Source organism: Diprion similis, chromosome 2 (genome assembly GCF_021155765.1).
Source record: "Diprion similis isolate iyDipSimi1 chromosome 2, iyDipSimi1.1, whole genome shotgun sequence".
Lineage (NCBI taxonomy): Eukaryota > Metazoa > Arthropoda > Insecta > Hymenoptera > Diprionidae > Diprion > Diprion similis.
This window is the reverse complement of record NC_060106.1, coordinates 1013800-1028532: the sequence shown is the minus strand read 5'-3', so window position 1 is coordinate 1028532 and position 14733 is coordinate 1013800. Positions and strand designations below refer to the sequence as shown.

The window sequence follows — 14733 nt, the reverse complement described above, 5'->3', positions numbered from 1 at the left end:
GCGCGCCACAAAACATACACCTGGTTTATTAGGCATAGAGTTAGAAAGCTTTTCTTGATGCAAATAGGTAAAAAAATAAAATAATTCTTGGGAAAATTAGTCGATGAAGTTAATCAAAAGATGAAAATATTTGTTTCTTCCTATACATACCTTATGTAATTTGTGTACATATGTTTATTACATAACTCATACCGGTGACTGAATATATAAGACTTCCTTCAAGGCTCATACCTTCATTGCCAACGAAGATGCAGCTGACGTATAAAACTGATTTCTTAAGTTACGTTAGATTTACATGGTTTTTCTAAAATATAATTTATTGGCAGCGGAAAACGCAGACCTTTCTACACAAAAATACTACTTGTAAATATTTTTTCGATCAAGTGAAATTGATAAATTATTATGAATCATAGTTAATGAAAATCATTCATTGACCAATTCGGTAGACAATTGCTAGTCACATGCTGAAACTCTGAGACAAAGAAATTACAGCATCAATCCAATTGCTGGAACAGGTGACATTGATAAATAGTATTCAAATATATAAGATTTCACCGAAGTAGAGTAAAGCAATTGAACGTAATTTCATGTTCGTCAATCCCTCGTTTCACTCACAAGACTTTTTTGAAACGTCATATGAATTAATTACAATTTTAAATTGGACATAAAAAACCAAAGACTGATATTACCCGAAGATGGTTTTTCCGGATTATTCATAATCAAATTCTCATCAATTATCGCCAATTATATACGGATGGTTTCATGCTAAACAGTTTATCGCTCGAATGAATGCGTCAAAGGTCGATGCAAAAAGTTTGGACACATGCAGTCTTTGAAGTACGATATCTCTGTCGAAAAACAATACAGAAAATGCCGTACGAACTTTCGAAAACTTCAATAGTCTTTTACTTCCAGCAAATTATTTACCTTACCTGAGATGAGATTGCGAGGTTAGCATATCACCAGCAATAGGTTGAAAATTGTGGTATTCAATTTTTTAATTTTATTTTGTAGACCGTTCCCATAAGTACAATTTGTTTCGTGGCCACTCGTTGGGGTATACATGGAAACCCAAATAAGAATCAGAGGCTTGCTCTAGAAAATACTCATTGTTGAAACAATATTGATAATGAAAGGGTACGATCTCAGGATCGAATGAAGCCATCAGACGAAGCTGAGTATTCAAAAGAATAATATAAATTAACACTATTTAGTTCATAGAGATTTTACTAAAAAACACTGCGCATGTGAAATACTTGTCTCATTCGGAAGATATGTTCATATTGAATAGTGAAGAGCGCTCAAGAGCAAGTATGGCGACAATCCATCCAAAAATAAGGTATTTGGTCTCCGTTCAAAAGAAATTGAATCGGGCTGGTATAATTTACCGCATAACTGTTACTTCGTGCACACTCCGCCGCTCTCCCTGATCTGATACACGCGCTCTCGAGATGCGCCTTACAGAAAAGGCGAAGAGAGGCGTAACACCCATCGCTATGCCGCTTGCCCCGTTATTCGCAATCAATCTGGCCGCTGCCGTGTAGTATTTTCGCCCAGCCGCTGCCTCGAACCACTCGCTATAATTGGGCCGGCAAACGCACCGGCTTTTGCAGCTCGTTACTCACTGCCTGTACGTTTTTAACACAACTTCATAATAAAACGTGACAGTGTCGGGTTATTCTTTAGTTTCAAACTAAAAATTACGGGTAACACCGTTCATCTTCAATTACGCTAATAAATTCAAAAGTTTCAAAAAAAAATTCCTACTTCGAGTTTTTGAATTAAAAAATTGAAAGCAATTGTAATAACACGAATTTGCTCATTGAAAAAGAAGTTTTATTTCTCAATTAAATTTTAGATAAAGAGAAGAACTGATTCATTATTCAATGTTCCGAATAAAGAAAATGAAGATAAATTTCCATTAGAATTTTTCGAAATAAAAAGTGAGGAATAATTCTGAAAAATAAAAGTTATTCCTACTTCAATTTCTTGGAGTACAAAAAAATAATCACATCAAATTTTTTGAATCAAGAAATAAAAAACGTCTCGAAATTGATACTTTGCTTCTACATTCAAGTAGGTACTGGCTTGCCTATCAACGCTAATCTGTACTTTCTATGTAATAACGACTCTTAGTCCGTAACATTTAACAATTTACAAATAGATTAATTTATAATTCGATTTGTGTTTTAGGGGTAGTTAACTAGTTCCGACCAGCAGCTGACGAACTCACGGGTTGAACTAGACCTTGAACTAGACGGACTCGTCACCTACGCGTAATTACACGTCTTTACTCTCTAATTTTCTACGCAGGGAACGAGCGGTCAGAAAAATAAGCAGCATCAACGGGCAAAACTACTTTGAATTGTTATCAAGAACTGTTGAGTGTGAAATTATTATTCGTAGAAAGTTGATTCGGAAGTTTGACGAATGTTGGAATCGATACTTCCAGGGTAATTAGAACTTGGAGAATAAAAGGAGTAGAACTCGATTAAGAAGGAGTTATAAATTATCTTGTCGGAGTATGGAATAAAAGCATATTTTCGACAAGTGGAATAGATCTGCATACTTGTAGAGAATGTTGATGAAAACATATATCTTCAGTCAGGGATTCATTGTATGTGACGACAGCGTGGTGTCAGTTGATGCGCCTGCTGGCACGACTTAAGTGGGTGCAGGGGCTAATTACCTGCTGCAGCGGCTGACGATGCGTTCACAAGAGCCTTGCTGAGATTCTAATACTCCCAAAGTGATTGCAACGAGTTGAGCTGTGCCGTCGACTTTCTGTCAACTGAATTACATAGTCTCAATTTTATTGCAAATTTTGGGCTATAGTTTTTGTCTTGCTTCACCCGTTTTCAAAATCATGTATTTGCACATCCAAACTCCTGAAAGTTAAGTCTTTCGAGATTGATAAAAATTTTGAATTGTATTAGGTTGAGTTGAGGTTTGAGTAATATTTAGGGTGCAGGTTTCTGATGTTTCTCAGATTTTTCGGATAGCTCTGCGAACAAATACACATCTCCGACATATCGATGGTAATAGCTACCCTTGATAATTTTTCTCAAAGATGACCAAGGGATCATTGGACGCAGAAGACTCAAAGCTTGCGGAAGATTTTGCAACCAATCATCAACTTTTTTTTGACACGTAAATCAAATTCCAAAACCTCGTGTGTGTATTTTTTGGGCTGACACGCTTTTCACTCTATAATAATAAAAACTTATTACGCGCAATTGTAACTCTTAATGTTCCAGAAAAAATATTTTCATATGAAAAGGAAGATTATGGTCTGCGACAGAGTGATCTTTACGTTCAATTATGAATACGTACAAACAAATTCTCGGGTCATCCTCTTGCTATGCTACTTTCGATGACCATTTTCAGTACTCTTTTTATCCTAGGGACCTACAAACCTCTTATTTCTTTTTGAACAGCCTCTTCAACTTTTTCAACTCCACCTTTCGAACAGGTAACAATATAGTTGAATTTCACTTCTTGGAATCAAATAAATGTGCAACAGTGCAAGGTGTAGCTATACTCGCTTCAACTTCCTTTGATACGGAATAGCAGATTACGACTAAAAGTAACTTTTGGTAACGGTAGTACGTACAGCCGACAGGATAAAAATTGACTTTACGGATAATGTTGCGTTGGAAACAGAGATTAATGATTTAAGAGCCATCGGATTATCCCGCTTGAAAATCAGTTGATGAAAAACAATCGTTGATTTTGTCAGTAATGTTATTACGTAATTCTGAACATTTCAAAATTTTCCCTCTTGAGGAAAAGATTTTTTCGCGTCTCTTTTTGGTACTTTATGAATTAAAAATAATCAATATTTAGCATCTCAACAATTGAGAAGAAAAAGATAGTTTGATAAGTATGTTACGTCCGACGTCCCGCCTTACGTCTCTCCCACCTTCCTCGACACTTGTCTTTACCTGCCGTTCCCACACTCCATATCTTGTCATCCTATTTCCATGTTGGCTTACACCACTCGCTATCGCCCTTACCTTGCTATTTCGATCCCCCTCTACCCTGAATCCTCGCTCATTTTCTCATGCAAAAGTCTCACTCTTATTCCAACGCTCTTACCTCTTACATTCAGCTTCAACTCCCGTTCCCCAAAACCATTGCCTCAACTACTCCTCATCGACTTCACTCAATTTCCAAATCAAAATAAAAGTTATAATCATTCTCTAATTACTGTTCTTTCCCTTCCGTTCCCTAAACGAAAACGGCGACGACTACGAACCAACAAAAATAGCACCCGAACCAACACCATCGGGTGGGTACATGGACTGCCGTCCCCCTGTACCGTAACAAGTACTTCAATACTATGCAGAAGGTAAAATAATTTTTTTTTAGCTATTTTTCATCTTATTTTCAAAAAGTTGTATTACTGAAAGACGGTGTTAACATCTTATAAAAATTTTAAATAAATACACAAGATTTTTGTTTCGGATTCCCGGTAATTTGCAACGAACCTCATGGTAGATTCATTTTCATTGATCATTTTCATATTTGATCAAGAACTTGCGTGATTTTTCTCAATTAAAACTTAATGAGGGCTTTCAAATTTTAGGGAAATATTCATAAAATAGGTTCAGCCTTCGAGATATCTTCGTAATGCTTTTGGCAAAGATAGAAAGTCTTTCATAATTTATTGGATATTTTCAAAACTTGAAATATTGAATTTGTTCAATTCACAATTTTAGAAGTGCACAACAAAGCCAAAAGATTCATCGTAGGGACATTCTTAAAACGATTGGAATTAAAAATGAAGTAGTGTCAAATTTTTACAAAATGTTTGTATCACAAAGTTGACTTTCTAAAAAAACTTTGACAAAGTAAATTGAACACCTTAGAGATGCCACTGTCGCCTACAAAATATTTGATATATTCAGGTGCATATAAACGATACTCGTTCATGCAAGATTGACTTTTATTTCTCCGTTGTATAATTCCGGCGTAGATATTTCTCATACAGGACTTCCTCCACTTATCAATTTAGTCCAGTCAAATTAGCTCTTCTAATAGGTCGATCTTGTTGTTGGCTTACCACACTTGGGGACCAAGCGCTTTTTATATAAAAAAATGCGCTGATTTCGAAAATCCTAGTCCCCGTGGGCGCCAAGTGGCGGAACACATTGTTAAAAATCAAAAACTGAAAAATTACCAAAAAAGTCGCATTTTTGCATTCATCGTCAAATATCTCGGAAAGTATGGCTTTGAGGCAAAAAATGTCCACAGGTAAATTTGTTTAGAATTATATTTTCCACAAGATGCACTTGATCTCGAATGTTGATTCTCAAAATTTGATTTTTTTTAATGCAAAATTGAGTACTCATTATCCCCCCTTGAAATTCATTCAACCATTTTGATGATCTGTAATTAGTTACCTCTTTTGGTTGCAAAACTGTAAGTTAAGTCCGTAAATAAATCGTCGCTCCCATGGAAGACTAGCACATTTCAATATTTTAAATGAATTTTTCTTCGCTACATTTTCAATTTTGTTGGTTCAACGATCCGATCGGCGTTCTGCAGATTGTGCTAGCATTTATAGTTGTAACGAGCTCTAAAGTTAAAGGCCATTATCTCGAGATCTACCCATTGGATTTCGACGGTTTTTTTTTTTTTGAAATTGTGCGCATTAAAAACAGTTTTTTAACCGTGTACTATAAGGCAACACTTTATAGTATAGGTTGAAAGTTATTCCATTCGTTATTAGGAAGAAAAAGTGATTTTTTTTTTTTTAAATTCTGTAGACCGTCATATTAGAAAAAAAAAAATTGAAAAACCATTTGACATTGTTGTTGGCGGTGTCTAATATGTGTGAAAAAATCGAGACCACTGTGGGTGTTATAGCAAAGGCTACAGAAGGCATTACTTTTTTTGTTGTTGTTTAATTATGCAATAACTATTCAACCCACAGGGATCGGGCTTAACTCACTGTTTTGCAACCAAAAGAGGTGACTAATTACAGATCATCAAAATGGTTGGATGAATTTTAAGGGAGGATAATGAGTACACAATTTTGAAAATGTCTTTTTTTTTCGTACTAGGGGCTCCGCCCCTGCGCGGTTCGCGCACCAACCACGCTCGACGCGCTTCGCGTCTCGTAACGTTCGGCGCTACGCGCCTCGCGCTTTTGTGTGTGAATACTACGGAGCGCTACTCCCAGAATCGTCCCTCTGACCCGGACCACGAATACGCTGGTTCCGTCGACCTGGACTACGAATACTACGGAGCGCTGCTCCCGGGCTACAAAAAATATCGTACCTCAGTCCTAAAACACCTAAAAACATCGTCCCGTAAATATATACCACGTATACTACTACATATTTATACAATTATTATTCAAATTTATAACCATGCAATATATTTCATTTTAACGTATGATTATCGTTATAATTAAGTTAACGGTATAGATGTCGACCGCGGTCTTACATCCAGGTTCTAAAGCTCTCGTTATGTGGATGTTGCTTCTTCGGTCCAATAACGTTACGCAACGATTTATTCAATACAACACCAACGCTTTTCGCTTTTCGTTTTGCTGTTTATATTTTTTGTGATTTCAATCATGCCCCTGTCATACGTAGTCCGAACTTATTCTAACGTTATCCTGGTGATCCGCACCACTAACACTACGGAACGCTGTATGTAAAACATCGTCTCGTCGATCTCTCACACGAATTCGGTGTTTCCGTTGACTTTGACTCTTGTACGACGAAGAACATCATTACGTGGACCTGTACAATGAATACCACAGAGTGCTGTTCCTGTAACGCCATAAACTACGAAGCGGAAGACCTCAACAAACTTGGTCACGTCAGACTACGAAGCGAAATATCTAGACACCTCAAACAATGAATCGGAACTTGAAGAATTAAGAATATTACTGATCGCTGGTCCTGTACGATTTTAAACATCTTCCCGGCGACTTGGACCACGAATAATATGGTGAGCTGGTCCTTTCACGTTGAAAAACATCATCCCGTAGACTTTGACCACGAATACTACGGAGCGCTGCTTCTGGACGACGAACAACATCATCCCTCCGACCTGGACGACGAATACGCTGGTTCCTTCGACTTGGACAACAAATACTACGGAGCGCTGCTCCTGGACGACGAACAACATCGTCCCTCTGACCTGGACCACGAATACGCTGGTTCCTTCGACTTGGACAACTAATACTACGGAGCGCTGCTCCTGGACGACGAACAACATCGTCCCTCTGACCTGGACCACGAATACGCTGGTTCCTTCGACTTGGACAACGAATACTACGGAGCGCTGCTCCTGGCCGACGAACAACATCGTCCCTCCGACCTGGACGACGAATACGAAGCGCTTCTCCTTTACTATGAAAAACATCGTCCCTCTGACCTGGACCACGAATACGCTGGTTCCGTCGACTTGGACAACGAATACTACGGAGCGCTGCTCCTGTACGAAGGAAAATACATTCCCGGCGACCTGGACCACGAAAACTACGGAGCACTGGTCTTGGACGACGGCAAACACCTTCTCGTCAACCCGCACTACGAATACTACGTAGCGCTGGTCCTGGACGAAGGAGAATACATTCCCGGCGACCTGGACCACAAAAACTACGGAGCGCTGGTCCTGGACGACGGCAAACACCTCCTCTCGTCACCCACGATATAACCTTCATAATCGCACCAGTTATGAGTAACGTACGAAACGATATGTTACCTTACCTTTAGGTGATTATCTTGAGTATTATATACACACTGTGATATCGCCCTGAATAAACAATTCCCATCTGGCACCATATTTATAACTTTTACACTCATTTCACTGATTTATTCAATTTATCTCTCTTTTTTAAAACTGTTATTTTTGTTGCTACCATGACTACTTAAAACTGAACGCGATTATCTGACGTCACAGTCGGCAATACTGCAGGTATATTTCGGAATGTACCTTTCTTGAACGACCCCTCGCAACCTTGACTACGAAACTACTGAGCACTGTCCCTGGACGACGGAAACTTGCAAATGTATACAAACCGGGCACACGAAAAACAAAAATTCGAACACATAGGTTGATGAGAGAAATTAATGATACTGGGGTCAGGGCGGCTAGGTGGTCTAGTGGAGTAAGTCTCCGGCAAAGCATCTCTGAATACCAGGTTCGAATCCTGGCTCCGTCGTTAATTTTTCAAGTCACCTAATATGTATTCGAATTTATATTATTCTTCAACCAACCTCTTCGCATCAAAAATGATATGTTCTCATATCCTTATATCTCTGTTTAGACGGTTGGGCCATCTAACAGACTGAGCAGTGATACTGAAGAGTCACACTCACAAAAGAACCACACACACAGTCTATAACATCTGTACAGACATAGTCATTAATGTGCTTCCGTGACGAAACTTGCAAATGTGAACAATTACATCCTCGCTGATACATATAATTGAAATGCAGTATTCAATAAAATTATTTACATATTTAGAAAAAATAGAACTGATTGCAATTACATCCCAGCGCATACATAGAATTGAAATGTTATATGTAATAAGATTATTATAGAATTCATTACAATTATACACATATCTTCATAACTTTCATCCGTTTTTGTGAAATGAATGTAAATATTATGAATTTCATTTGTGTGAAAATATATGATAAATAATTGTGTAATTTTTTGTAATACATGATTTTACTCCCCAAAATAATCCGTAAAATCATCATCATTATCACGAGATGTGTGGCCTGAAAAAAATTTTCAAGACACCTTACCCGAAAGATTTCTCGGAAGGTTTTCCCGTCAAACATCGTAAAACTTTGTAACATGGATCTGCACTGCCCGCCTTTCCTCAAGTGATTTTTCCCTACTAGATAGGTTGCACAGGTGACTTTTCTCCAGTCCTTTTCGTCAGATCCCATAAACATAAATCACCCGGTCAAGAGTCTAGGGATCAGAATTCATCTCTTTGCCGCTCGAAGCCGCTTTTCACCAGCCGATTCTCCCACTGGGTATCTTCAACGTTTTTTTTACTGATAGGGGAGAGATGGGCATGTGCAGGCTTAGACCTGGTTGACTACAATTTTTATCTTGGAGTCTGCAGCTGCTGCAGAACGCGGAGACCCCCCCCCCCCTCCACCCTCCCGCCCTTACGATCCTTCGGCATAAGAACAGCACATCCATTGCAGACTCGTCAGTCTTACACAACACGTGGAAGTTAAAAGATCAGAATATCATGGTCACCGATGTTAAAGTCATGGCCACCGAAGCATACATGGGATTCGTCGAGCAGATGGGGGAGGCGTACAATTTGCTGCGCGAGCGAACTCCCAGAGAAGAAAGTCACGATGTCTTGCAATCATTGGATCGGTATTGGAGTGGCAAATATAAAAGTTTTGCAAGATATTCTTTAACAGCCGAGAATGAGTGTGGGGGCGAAACAGCAAATCCAATATAAGATCTCCCTCATACAATCCTGGGTGGCAAAGATCCAGCAGCAACAGCGGCAGCACGGCTTGATGATAGGCGGCAATATTGGCAGTTCTGCGGGTGTACAGTAGGATGATATTGATAGTGCTTTTGCCAACCGGATTCGCACCGGCATTGTCAATAATCTTGGCCATAAGGATTTCGAGGCCTTTCTGAGTGACGCGCAGCGGCTTATCGTCGAAAAATTGAAGCTGGTACAGTGTGATGAGGGAAATGTGAAGGTCAACATCATACTGACGTGTAAATTTGAAAACGTGAAGCACGAGGGGGTCGCCGCGAAAGTCAAAAGCTTCAATACAACCAACGTGACGATCCTTCCCTCCAGTAATATAGATAGTTGGTTTGCGGAGAAAAAGACCAAACTGCTTGTGAAGGTTGAAGATTTTGAACAGCGTGATTCCGGCTGGAGTATGATTGAGATTCTAAATATTGCTGTAAACGTCAACCGGTACCAGCCTCTCGCCGCGGGGACTTCAACATTCATCACACTACCGGAGGACATTCAGCGCAAGAAGGTGGTGGTCAACGTGAAAAACGAAGACAAAAGATGTCTTCTCTGGGCCACAGCTGCAGCCCTCCATCCGGTCAACAAAGACGCTCAGAGGGTTCATCATTATCGTAGGCATATTTTAGAGTTTAACTGCACAGGTATCAAATTTTCCGCTACACTGCATGATGTGGAAAAGTTTGAGAAATTGAATAATTTGCAAATCAATGTATATGGAATAGAATCCGTAACCTTTCCACACCATGCAAAATCCGCAACAAGCGTCATCGTACCAATTTATTTGAGTAAAAATTTGCAGAATGCAAACGATGACACGATTCATCTTCTAATGCTTGAAAGTAATAATTGTGCCAAACATGATATGAACCGCAAATTCACACCAAGATTCCACTCTGCTTGGATCAAAGATCTCTCAAGATTGGTTAGCAAACAGTTGTCCCAACATAATGGCCAACTGTTTTTATGCGACAGATGCCTATGCCACTTCGCTGAGAAACACGCCTAAAACACAATCGGCAGGATTGTATTATGTTAAATGAAGTGCGCATGGAATTCCCAAGATCTGAAGATTTAAATTTGAAGTTTAAAAATTTCAAAAACAAAAGCACTGTCCCGTTTGTTGTTTACGCCGATCTCGAATGTATATTAGAATCCGAACCTGTAGACTAATTTCAAAACCGTAAAACATATAAAACTCAAAAGCATATCCCGCACAGTGTAGCATACTACGTACATTGTGCGTACGATGAGACCTTATCGGAGTTCTACGGTAAGCGCGGCACCGATTGCATAGATTGGTTCATGCAGCAGCTTAACGATTTATCGGTTAAAGTAGAGTCACGAATCAAAAATATAATTCCGATGGAGTCTCTCACCCAAGTGCAACGCGATCATCACATGCGCGCGAAAAATTGTCATATCTGCGAAAAGCCGTTTACTCCCGAGGAGAGAAAGTGCCACGATCATTGTCACTTCACGGGTAAATATCGCGGTCCTGCGCATAATCGGTGTAATTTGAATTTCAGAGAGTCGCATACAATTCCTCTAGTTTTTCACAATTTGTCGGGTTACGATTCACATTTTTTGATTAAATCCCTAGCTTCAACTTTTCCCAGAGCGGTTACACTGCTACCCATAAATAAGGAAAAATATATATCCTTCACGAAGCAGGTTGATGGGACGATGATGCATTTGAGATTCATCGATTCGTTTCGATTTATGGCTAGCAGTATTGATAAACTTTCTACGTATTTAGACGATGTCGATAAACGTATAACACGTAAATTCTACAATTATCCCGCGCAGTTCAGCTTGATGACCCGCAAAGGCGTTTTCCCTTACGAATACGTCGATTGTTTGGAGAAACTTGACGGAACTCAATTACCGGAAAAGAATCATTTCTACTCACACCTTTGCAATTCAAATATCACAGACGCCGATTATGAGCACGCTAAAAATGTTTGGGAAGAATTCCGTTTAGAGTCTTTGGGGGCCTATTCCGATTTATATTCAAAGACGGATGTTCTTTTACTTGCTGATATTTTCCAAAATTTCCGGGCTAGCTGTTTTTAAACATACGATTGAGATCCATTGCACTACTACACGGCGCCGGGGCTTGCTTTTGACGCGATGCACAAACACACAAAGGTGAATTTACAACTTTTCGATGACCCTGAAATGGTTTTATTTATTAAGAGAGGCATTCGAGGTGGCGTAGCGCAATTTTCTGATCGATACGCTCGCGCCAATGACAGATTTATGGGCAAAGATTTTGATCCGAATAAGGTGGAATCGTATCTTATGTATTTCGATGTAAACAATCTTTACGGTGCGGCTATGAGTGCACATTTACCAATCGACTCGTTCGAGTGGGAGCATGATCCTATCGATATAAAAACCTATCCGGACGATTCGCCGATCGGTTACATCCTGGAGGTGGACTCGGACAATCCTACAGAGCTCCACGAGGAACACAAAGACCTACCTCTCTGTCCTGAGCATTTCACACCGCCAGGTAGTAAAATCCCTAAACTCGCCACCACCCTTCACCCCAGAACGAAGTATATACTACACTACAGAAATTTGAAGCAATATTTGAGTTTAGGTTTGGAATTAGTCAACGTGTATAGAGTTTTAAAGTTCGCACAATCTCCATGGCTCGAGCCTTACATCACGCTCAACACAAACATGCGCAAACAGTCCAGAAACGAATTGGAGGAAAACTTTTACAAGCTGATGAATAACGCTGTGTTTGGTAAAACTATGGAGAATGTGCGAAATCACAAAGATGGCAAATTAGTTACAAAATGGGAGGGAAGAGGTGGTGCGAGAGCGCTTATCGCTAGGGCAAACTTTCATAGTTGCACCGTATTCGAGACTGATATGGTTATTATAGAAATGAAGTGTTTTATCGTGTGCATCCTTGAAATCCTCCTTATCATCCATATCCTTATTCTCATCTTCGCCATCCTCGGTACTCGCATCATCTTCTTTTTTTTTTCATTGTTATATCACACGGTTCTGTTTCAATTTCTCCTTTAATATGCTGCTGCTGCTGCTGCGTCGAAGTATCCACCAATTCTTACAACGGCGTTACGAGGAGCTTGAACACCTCCCCTATAAACTGCTCGGTCGTGTCTTTGTCCAACTTGATCATCTTGTGCTTCCGACGTATGACATCGCTTGCTTTTGATATTTCACTCAACGCATCGCTATGCTTACGAATCTTGACACTCTCCGTATTGCCGACTTGATCGTCACAATTGAACTGTGTGTGTTTGCGTTAGTTTATGCTTATAAAGCAATCCAACCCCTTCCTGTATCTTTCCTCGTCGATTTCACTATCCTTGTCAATTACGACAGAACTGTTTTTACCTTCATTTCAGCATGCCGAGCATAAGTCCTTAAATTGCTGATATGTCATTTCGGTGTTTACATAACCGTTGTAGATATGTTTCAGATTAGTTTCATCTTGTCGAAACAGCACCAATAAGTTTGCATTATCACGCACTAGGTGTTTCAGAATACGTGCATACGTTTGACCAAGATAAAAGCAATCGACGTCGCGATGCCTGCCCATGCTGAAGTAAGCTCTGATATTATCTTGCTTCTCACACGCCACATCGTCAAAAATCATAACAGATTTAGTGTGGGCCTCTACTGGTTTGACAACCTGATCGTTTTCACCAGACGGAGAATAGCCCACACCCTGCACGGATTCCAGTAACTTTTCCAAAAATTGATAATTCGGTTGAATGAGGGATTTTGAATAAACGTAGACATTTTCGAATCTCAATCCGTTGCCATGGGTGATTAGTGAGAGGAGAGCGTTCGTTTTACCACAATTCGATGGGCCGCAAAAATTGCCCTCACGGTATTTGGTAGTAATTTTCCATGACGTTTCTCTTTCCTCTTCTTTTCCCGGCGAACCATTTTGTCGAAATTTGCAACAGGTAGTTTGTCAGTCTGATCTTAAAATCTCATGATGCTCGGTTAACGCAGCAACGAGAACTAAGATGATCGCATATAAATTTATCCTTTCATAGAACTCGCGTTAGTTGCTGTTCGACTATGAAGACGTGCACACGTAAGAGACGCGGTAGTAGATTGCTAAACAAAATCATCAATCATCTCCCAGTTGAATTGCACGTGCCTGGGTATCAGTACTGCGGGCCCGAAACAAAATTGGTCAAGAGCTTGGCGCGCGGTGATCCAGGCATCGATCCACTGGACGCTGCATGTAAAGATCACGACATTGCATATGCAAGGAATCGAGATATCACTGCGACAAATTTGGCCGACAAAGTGCTTGCCGAGAAGGCGTGAAATCGTGTTTTAGCCAAGGACGCTAGTGTGGGTGGAAAAGCTGTCGCGTGGGAAGTCACCAACACCATGAAAGCTAAATCTGAACCTGGTATGGGTTTAGAAAGGAAGCTGTCGAAACTTGGAGCCGGTGCGAAGTCACAGAAAAAACCCTCAACGGGTGGGAAGACTAAACAGCAGAAGAGGACGATGAATCTTGAATCTATTATTAGGGCAGCAAAGGCCTCCATGCAACCAGGTCATAAAGCTGTCGAGTCGGCGTTGGCCGGTGCCCGTGCGGCTGCGCGTAAGGCAGGGAAGACTGTTCGTGTGCCTCGTGTTATACCTGTGCCTAAAAAAATTGGCGGCATCCTACCCCTCCTCATTCCAATTTTGGCTGGTCTAAGCGCAACGGGAGTCCTAGCAGGTGGTGCTGCAGGCATAGCTAAAGCGGTCAACGAGGCTAGCGCCAACAAACATCAGTTGAGTGAGACCAAATGACACAATGCAACAATGGAGGCGATTGCGTTGGGCAAGGGATTATACCTGAAACCCTGCCGCAGTGGCATGGGTCTGTACTAACAACCCGCGAAAAACTAACAAAGCTACCACGCCGAGCACTTACCAACGTTGATTTACACAAATATGCTCAAGATATGAGAATTTCACATTTTCGCGGCGTTTTCATGGGGAATGGTCTACCATCATCAGGACCGAAGACGCGAAAATCCGCAATCATTAATCTTGATGATAAGAACGGCCCCGGGACACATCGGGTTACATATAAGAAAAACGGTGATCACGTTGTGTATTTCGATAGTTTTGGTGATTTGCAACCACCTAGGGATTTAATGAACTATCTCGGTGTTGGTAGCGTAAAATACAATCATAAGAGGTATCAGGAATACGATACTGTGATTTGTGGTCACTTG

General features: G+C 40.3%; 1 protein-coding gene and 1 long non-coding RNA gene across 2 annotated transcripts in view; both read right to left on the bottom strand.

Moving 5' to 3' along the window:
• Nucleotides 1–14733, bottom strand: part of LOC124416179 (coiled-coil domain-containing protein 142) — a 320435-nt gene that overhangs the window by 74098 nt on the left and 231604 nt on the right. The window lies entirely within an intron of this gene.
• On the bottom strand, nucleotides 154–14441 carry LOC124416412. Its single transcript, XR_006930766.1, has 4 exons — nucleotides 14431–14441; nucleotides 10601–10607; nucleotides 6823–6825; nucleotides 154–304 (listed from the first exon to the last, which is right to left on the bottom strand). It is a non-coding gene; the product is annotated as an uncharacterized LOC124416412 (long non-coding RNA).